We start from the raw sequence: 9,141 nt of genomic DNA, 5'->3' as shown, positions 1-9,141 counted from the left end.
TTTCATAGTTCTGGAGGTTGAAAGTCCCAGGTACCTGGTAACAGTGTCTGCGCAGCTTCAGTTGAGTGCCTTGTTGGTTTATCTGAACCTGATGGAAGACATGACAAGGTCAGTAGAGCAAGTATCACTCTATTGTAAAAACAGGAATCCAGAGGGCCAGTGCCATGGCTCACTTGGTTAATCCTCTGCCTGTGGTGCCAGCATCCCATATGGGCACTGAGTTCTACTCCCGGCTGCTCCTCTTCCAGTCCAGCTCTCTGTTGTGTCCTGGGACGGCAGTGGAGGATGGCCCAAGTGCTTGGGCACCTGCACCCGCATGGGAGACCAGGAGGAAGTGCCTGGCTTCGAATCAGCACAGTGCCAGCAGTAGCGGCCATTTGGGAAGTGAACCAATGGAAGGAAGACTTTTGTCTCTGTCTCTCTCTTTCACTGTCTATAACTCTACCTATCAAACAAATTTTAAAAAAAAATTAGGAATCCATAAATTAAGTTATTAATAAACCCTCGTGACACAGTCAACTTTTTTTTTAAGAATTTTTATTTTATTTAGTTGAAAGGCAGAGTTTATAGAACAGAGAAGGAGATACAGAGAAAAAGTTCTTCTACTGGTTGGTTCACTCCTCAGATGGCTACAATGGCTGGAGTTGAGCCAACTTGAAACTAAACTAAGAGAGGGGTTATGTATTCTCTGAAGACTCAGTAAAAAGATCCATCCTTGCTTCTTATCATCTGTTAGTCGCTAGAAATCCTTGGTATTTCTTGGTTTGTAAATATATTACTTCACTTCCTGCCTCTGTCTTCACACAGCATTCTGAATGTCAATATTTTCTTATATTATTATCTCCTCTGTATGTATGTCTCTGTGTTCAAATTTCACTTGTGCTATAAGGTCTCCAATTGTTGGGTTAGGGCCTGCACTAACCCAGTATGAACTCATATTAACAGCATCTGCACATTTCTTAATTCTGCATTAGGTCTCAAAATTAAGCTAGACAGCAGTTTTGGGTTAATACTTTTTAACACAGTATGCAGCTAATTAGGAGGAAATAGTAAAACTACTAGGAATTTATTTACTTCAAGTGGCTCATTGAGGAGTCTGTCCTCTTTAAGGAATCAAGGGTGTAAGATAGTACCAGTGAGTTAGCAGTAGGCTAAGAGGTTTTTTAATTTCACAAAAATTTTGACCTTCTTAGAGGTAATACAAAGCCATCAACTTGTGTCTAATTATAGAAGCCTGATGTTTGGATTAGTAGATCCTTCTAACACTCGGTAAAATATAAGGAAGTAGAGTCAGCAATTTTAGAAACTTTATCAGAGGTTTCCATGGTGAAGAAAAAAGAAATGAGCCCCTCTAGGGAAGTAAAATCTCAACGGTTGATAGTCTTAGTGAGAAGATGAGAAATATTTATACTCTGCCATGGAGTATCTACCTACCAGAAAAGAAAAAAAAGTAGAAAATACATGAGAGAAAGTGAAAAAGCTGCTGCACAGTAAGAAGTACACCAAAGCAAGAATACTTGTACACATAGGTGATGCTGTCAAGGAAATAGAACTTTTGTTTTTAGGATGAAGAAAGTGACAGAGATTTATTATATATATGAATTTCTGTAGGAATTGTTGGAGAAATTGAGAGAATCATGTCTTTCAGAAGAAAGAAACAAGGTAGAGTGCTTTATAAGTGCCAGATTTGATATGGTACTAGGCAGAAAATGATGAACAAAGAGATACAACTGTTACTATTTAAAAACGTATAACATAGGAGGAGATATAATTGTAATACAGATAATAATGCAAAGTGAGGCACGTTGCAGAAATGCATAGCAAGATCAAATGCACTAATATAATTTGAGACCTAAAGAATGAATATGAATAGGTGTCAAGTGTATAAGGAAGAGTATTCTAAGCCTAGGAAAAAGTATGCTTAAACACAGGAGAAAAGTTGCATGTCATCAGTAAGTTACTGAAAGGCACAGTATGGTTGAAATGTTAAACTCTAAGGCTTATGCTCAGAACTAATGCTAAAGTCAAAAAGAAAGACCATCTTACCTATTTTTTTTTTAACTTTTATTTAATGAATATACGTTTCCAAAGTACGAATAATGGATTATTATGGCTTCCCCCCCATACCGTCCCTCCCACCCACAACCCTCCCCTTTCCCACTCCCTCTCCCCTTCCATTCACATCAAGATTCATTTTCGATTATCTTAATATACAGAAGATCAGCTTAGTATACATTAAGTAAGGATTTCAACAGTTTGCTCCCACACAGAAACATAAAGTGAAAAATAATAGATGATTTTTTTTTTAATGATGATGAAATCAGATCAGACCTATTGTCATGTTTAATCCCAGTGAGAGTCAAGTTGGGAGTTGATAGTTTCTTTTCTTTTCTTTTCTTTTCTTTTTTTTTTTTTTTTTTTTACAGAGGATCAGTTTAGTATGCATTAAGTAAAGATTTCAACAGTTTGCACCCCCATAGAAACACAAAGTGAAATATATTATTTGAGTACTCGTTATAGCATTAAATCTCAATGTACAGCACATTAAGGACAGAGATCCTACATGAGGAGTGAGTGCACAGTGACTCCTGTTGTTGACTTTACCAATTGACACTCCTGTCTATGGCATCAGTAATCTCCCTATGCTCCAGTCATGAGTTTCCAAGGCTATGGAAGCCCTCTGAGTTCTCCGACTCTTATCTTGTTTAGACAAGGTCATAGTCAAAGTGGAGGTTCTCTCCTCCCTTCAGAGAAAGGCACCTCCCTCTTTGAAGACCTGTTCTTTCCACTGAGATCTCACTCACAGAGATCTTTTGCCAGAGTGTCTTGGCTTTCCATGCCTGAAATACTCTCATGGGCTTTTCAGCCAGATCTGAATGCCTTTAGGGCTGATTCTGAGGCCAGAGTGCTATTTAGGACATCTGCCATTCTATGAGTCTGCTGAGTATCTCACTTCCCATGTTGGATCACTCTCCCCTTTATTTATTCTATCGGTTAGTGTTAGCAGGTACTAGACTTGCTTATGTGCTCCCTTTGACTCTTAGTCCTTTCATTATGATCAATTGCGAACTGAAGTTGATCACTTGGACTAGTGAGATGGCATTGGTACATGCCACCTTGATGGGATTAAATTGGAGTCCCCTGGTATGTTTCTAACTCTACCATTTGGGGCAAGTCAGCTTGAGCATGTCCCAAATTATATATCTCTTCCCTCTCTTATTCCTACTCTTATGTTTAACAGGGATCACATTTCAGTTAAATTTCAACACTTAAGAATAACTGTGTATTAATTACAGAATTAAACCAGTCCTATTAAGTAGAACAGACAAAAAAACTACTAAGAGGGATAATGTATTAAGTTGTTCATTAACAGTCAGGGCTATGCTGATCAAGTCACCGTTTCCCATAGTGTCCATTCCACTTCAACAGGTTTCCTTTTTGGTGTTCAGTCAGTTGTCATCGATCAGGGAGAACATATGGTATTTGTCCCTTTGGGACTGGCTTATTTCACTCAGCATGATGTGTCTAGACTTTAAGTCTAGACTTTATTCTAAAGAGAGAAAATAAATCATTGAAAAGTTTTAAGCCAGAGGATGACACAGTAAGATTAAGCAGTGTCCATTTTTGCTTAGGTAAAAAGTATTAAATAGTATAAAAATAAAGAAAGAAAGCTAAAACAGTTTAGAAACAAGGCCATTAATCCATATGAAACATGGTGGTATATATAACCAAAGTGTGGAAATGAATTGATGAATTCCAGGTATATATATATGATGAATAATGATTTATTTAGATATTGCTTAGGATTTGTTTAGGTATTATTTATAATATTTAGAAAGAGCAATAGGTTAGATGAGTGCGGAAAATAGGTGGTTAAAGTAAATATTAGACTCAGTATCCTAAAATGCACAGACATACTGATGCTGAGACCATGCACTTATATGTGGAGTTGGAAGCACCATAAATTTCACTTATAGAATGTGACTTTCAGGACTTATGATAAATATCTAAATGGATGTACCATAAACTGTAGGACAATGATATAGCCTGATAATAATATTTTGGCCATCATCCAATGAAGGTTAAAATTATGCAACAAGAACCTGAGATAGGCTTGTAGAATGACAAGAAAATGAAGACAGAAATTAACCTTAATAAGTTCAATATTTAAAATGGAGTAGGTGAAGAAGAGAAAGCAATTCCACAACGACTAAAGAAGTAAGAGAAAATATTGAAAGATGTGGGATTATGACACTCAGCAATAAATGATTATTCTTTCTTTGGTGGACTATTAAGCCCTTGTCTATAGCACAAATTTAAAAAAAAGCTATTTGAAAAACTTAAAGAACAAAAAAGGAATAAAAAAGAAGAAAGAGGAGAAAGGAAGAAAGAGGTAGGAAAGAAGGGAATATCATCATACTCTTTGAGTTGTATCTGTGAACTATACTGAATGTGTTAAAAGGTAAAAACAATTAAAATTTAAAAACGAAGAGCTCTCTTAAACAGGGTGTGGTGAAGCGAGAGGCCGAGAGCTTCAGTAAAGCAATCCAATAGATAATCACAAATGGATTTTGAAGGATGTAACAATTGAGAATGTACATGGAAAATCATTTCATAAATTTTGACATTACTGTTTTCCCTATAGATTCATATGTTTATTTATTTATTTCAGCTGTTACCCATTTATTATGATCTCATAGATTAATTTGAAGTAGCTGATATGAAAGATTATGCTTGAGTATGATATATTTATGCCAGTTTTGGCTATTTTATGAAGCTAATTTATCAATTCTAATGCTTTTCACATTTCCAGGTATATCTCATGCCATCAGAAAATAATGATTATATGGTTTCATTGTTTTTAATATTATCTCTTCTTGGTGTTATTTAATAATATATTGCGTGATTATTACTTCAAAAATAATATGAAATGACAGCAAGAGTTGTTTTCCCCAGGGCAAGTGGGTCACTGGATGATTGATTGTTCTCTGAGGAAGGAAAATTATTGTTTCCTGAATACAGCCAAATACATTCTTTTAAAAGATGTATTTATTTGAAAGAATGGCATGCCACACACACACACACACACGTGCACACACACACACAGACAGAGACAGTGAGAGACAGAGAGGAAGAAAGACACTCTATCCACTATTTCATTGCCCAAATGACTGCATCAGCCGGGTCTGGCCAAGGCTGAAGCCAGGAGCCAGGAACTCCATCTGGATTTCATACATGGGTATCAAGGGAACAGGCCATCTTCCACAGCCGTCCCAAGCACGGTAACAGGAAGCTGTTCAGAAACAGAGCAGCTGGAACTTGAACCAGCTCTCTGATGTGGAAAGCTGGTATAACAAGCAGTGGCTTCACCTGCTATGTCACAATGCTGACTCCACCTTCAAGACTTTGAAATGAATATGGTTCTTTCATTTGGGAACAGTTATCCACTTGTTTTTTTTTTTTTTTTTTTTTATATTGAGAAGTAGCTTATAACTTATTTTCTGAGGAGACTTTAAATAATAATCAGGACACTGACTTGAGAAAATAACCTTTCTTTACTTACTAAAAACAATATTTTTATTTCTATGCTGTTTATTAAATTTATTGTTTTTGAAAAAAATCCGACAATACTGAAGAGCTGATAAGTTAATTGTTCCTTGCTCCATCCATCTCCAGCCCTAGGCTTTCTATTTAGAAGCAGTTCCTATTAAGAGTACTAATTTGGTTCAATTTTAAATTAAATTAAAAATAGGCTTAAAGTTCTAAGTAATGCACTTTTTCATTATGTTTATTTGTGAATTTAGACTTCAATCTGTTCTTATAAAAAATAAAATAACCTTATTTAGGTATCGTCATCCAAAACTCTTTCCCTCATTCCATCCCATACTTAGTTATACTTTTACTTTTTGCCTTTATCCTGTTAAATGTATACATTTGCTAAGGTATTCCTGTGTAAGTCCTCTCAATAGTCACTTACTGAAAACTTAACTCCCTGGATTAGAAGGGAGGGACTTTGGGACACTTTGTGATAAGGTCAAGGATGTGGAGCCTTTATGAATAGGATTTGTGCCCTCATAAAGAGGCCAAAGAGATGCTCTCGTCCCTTTCACCAAGACAAAATACAGGAGGCATTCTTTTTTAAAAAAATATTTAAGATATACAAATTTCATGTGTTTCATATATACAGATTTAGGATAAAGTTGTACTTTGAATCCTATCCTCCCTCCTACCCACAATCTCAACATTCTTCCTCCTCCCTCTCCTATCCCCACTCTTATTTTTTTAACAAAGATCTATTTTCAGTTTACTTAATACTCTTAAGGTTAGCCCTATGCTAAATAAAGAATTCAACAAATAGCATAAAAAAATACTGTACCTCCATAGGCGAGACAGGGGCTGTAAATGATCATTGAATCTCAAAATGTCAATTTCACCACTATACATTACATTTTAGGTACTCTATTAGTTACTACAGATCAGGGAAACAAGAGGCATTCTATATGGTCCAGAAAATGGTTCCCAGCAGACAGTGACTCTGCCAACACCATTATCTTGCACTTCTTAATCTAGAGGACTGAGAAAAACAAATTTCTGTTGTTTATAACTCACTCAGTTTATGCTTTTTTTTATTGCAGAATCTTAAATGGCATGGATATGCCCACTTTTTTTTTCCTTCAACTACATGAAGTTTTCTTGTTTACCCACACTATAATAGAATTGTGTCAATTTTGTCCTCACATTTGTATGGTTTCCACCCCTAGTTCTGTTGTCCATTGCTAAGAGTTTGTCCTTTGCTTTGTTTAAAATGTCACATTTCCCTTTTCTCTCTTTTTCTCTCCTTTTAACCAATATTTTTGTCTAGTAACTTCTATCTATGGGTTCATACTTGAAACTACAAATGAATATCTATTTGTTTTAAATATTGTTTACTTTAAAGTCATTTAATTTTTAACAATCGTGTTTACTTCATATTTTCCATGTCAAAATACCTGTTCCATGTAAACAAAATGCTACAGGTTAAATATGGATTAGGTACACGTTAGCTCCATCATTAGTTCAACATCATGGACTCAATTTGAGTCATTTGTTCCAGTTCAACACTTTTTTCCTGGAGTTAATAATTACATTTCTTTCATTGCTCTTGATGTTGATAGAGGTTGATATTTTTCTGTTTGATTTTTCTCTATTGTAATCTTTATTTCCTCACTCTGATAGCTGTGGTTTTAGTTTCATCTTCTTTTGCCATGTTCCTTAAATGGATTCATTTGAGGTGTCCATTTTTAATGCAGACATTCACAACTGCAAATTTCCCTTTGAGTACAGATTTCATTGCATTCCATGGATTTTGATATGTTATGTTTCATTTAGTATATCTCAATATATTTCCTAATTTCACTTTTGATTTTCTCTTCATCCATTGGTTGTTTATTTGTCTTGTTTACTTTCCAATGAATTTGCTCCTAGACACCCTGTCATTGATTTCTAGCTTCACTGCACTCTGTCCAGAAAACATTTGTATGATTTGTCTTTTTAAATTTATGAACTCTTTCTCTGTGGCTTAACATATAGTCTATTCCAAGATTCCATGTGAAGTTGAGAATAGGTGTAATTATTTTTTATTTTTGAATTTCATTCATTTATTTATCTATATATTTATTTAATGTGTAGAAATTTCATTTATTTTATATGTACAGATTTAAGAATACAGTGATACTTCCCACCCTTTGCTCCCTCCCACCCATGCTCCCGCCCTTGATCCTCCTTTATCTCTTATTCCTTCTCTCAATTTTTACAATGATCTACTGTCAGTTTACTTAATACTCCTAAGAGTAATCCTACACTAAATAAAGAGTTCAACAAATGGAAAGAAGAAAACAAACCAAAAAACAAACAAACAAACAAAAAAAACACTCTTACTCAACAGTAAAGGCAAAGGCTGCAAACAATCATTGAATCTTACCTTTACCCTTGTGGGGGGGGGGGGTAAGTGCATGAGAATGTGTGCCAAACTGTACAGCTCCTCCCTCTCTTATTCCCACTCTTATTTTTCACTGGGATCTGTTTTCATTTGAAATTATATACCTATGATTATATAATGATTATATGATTATATAATATCATATATTAAAGTGATCATATTAAGATTATAATTGATCATATAGATTGGATTGTCAAAGGGATCAAATAAATAAGACCAAGTGTCTTGTAATAGCATAACAATAGATAGAATTAAAAAGGAGAGAATGTTCCAACATGGAAAGCAGTCCACAAAGCTGACTCATAGAATGACGAATGCCCTAAACAGCACTATGACCTCAGAATCAGCCCTTAAGACATTCAGATCTGGCTGAAAAGCCATGAGAACATTTTAGGCATGGAAAGCCAAGACACTGTAGCAAAAAATGTTCTACATGAAGGATCTCTGTGAGTAAGACCCCAGTAGAAAGAAGAGGCCATCGAAGAAGAAGAATATACTTTTCTCTGAAGCTAGGAGAGGACTCACACTTTGCTCACGGCCTTTTCTAAATGCTGATGGACTTTGTGGATGCAAACTTCCATAGCAACTCATGTAAAGAGCCTCAGGTAATCACTGAAATCATAAACATGAGTGTTAATGATTAAATCAACAACAGGAGCCACTGTATACTTACTCCCCATGTAGGACCTCTATCCTTAATGTGTTGTGCTATCATAATTAACTGTAAAACTTGTTTGCAAATAGTATTTTGTGGGTCTGTGTGGGTGAAAATTGTTGAAATCTTTACTTAGTATGGAGTGTCTCTTCAATACATAAAGTTAATCAGAAATGAATATTAATGAGGAACGGGATGGGAAAGGGAGTAGGAGGTGGGATGGGAGTTGGGGTGGGAGATGGATATGGGGGAAAGAACCACTATAATCTTAAATCTGTACCTATGAAATTTGTATTGATTAAATAAAAGCTTTCTTAAAAAAATCATCAAATCCCAAAAAGTCAATTTCACTTCTATACAATTCATTCTTAGTACTCTAATAGTTACCATGAATCAGGGAAAACATATGGTTATTTTGTTTTGGGGGCTGGCTTATTTCTCTAAGTATAATGGTTTCCAGTTGCATCCATGTATTTGCAAGACATGGTTTCACCGTTTTTTGTGGCTG

The 9,141-nt window shown here is 35.3% G+C and overlaps 1 long non-coding RNA gene across 1 annotated transcript in view; it reads left to right on the top strand.

The window, feature by feature from the left end:
- The first annotated feature begins 8,302 nt into the window (after positions 1-8,302).
- LOC138849735 (uncharacterized) overlaps positions 8,303-9,141 on the top strand; it is a 73,997-nt gene continuing 73,158 nt past the window's right edge. Inside the window, exon 1 of the long non-coding RNA XR_011388867.1 lies at positions 8,303-8,583. This is a non-coding gene — a long non-coding RNA (uncharacterized lncRNA). The remainder of the gene's footprint in view (positions 8,584-9,141) is intronic.

Source organism: Oryctolagus cuniculus, chromosome 5 (assembly GCF_964237555.1).
Source record: "Oryctolagus cuniculus chromosome 5, mOryCun1.1, whole genome shotgun sequence".
NCBI classification, from domain to species: domain Eukaryota; kingdom Metazoa; phylum Chordata; class Mammalia; order Lagomorpha; family Leporidae; genus Oryctolagus; species Oryctolagus cuniculus.
This window is presented reverse-complemented; position numbering and strand designations above follow the sequence as displayed.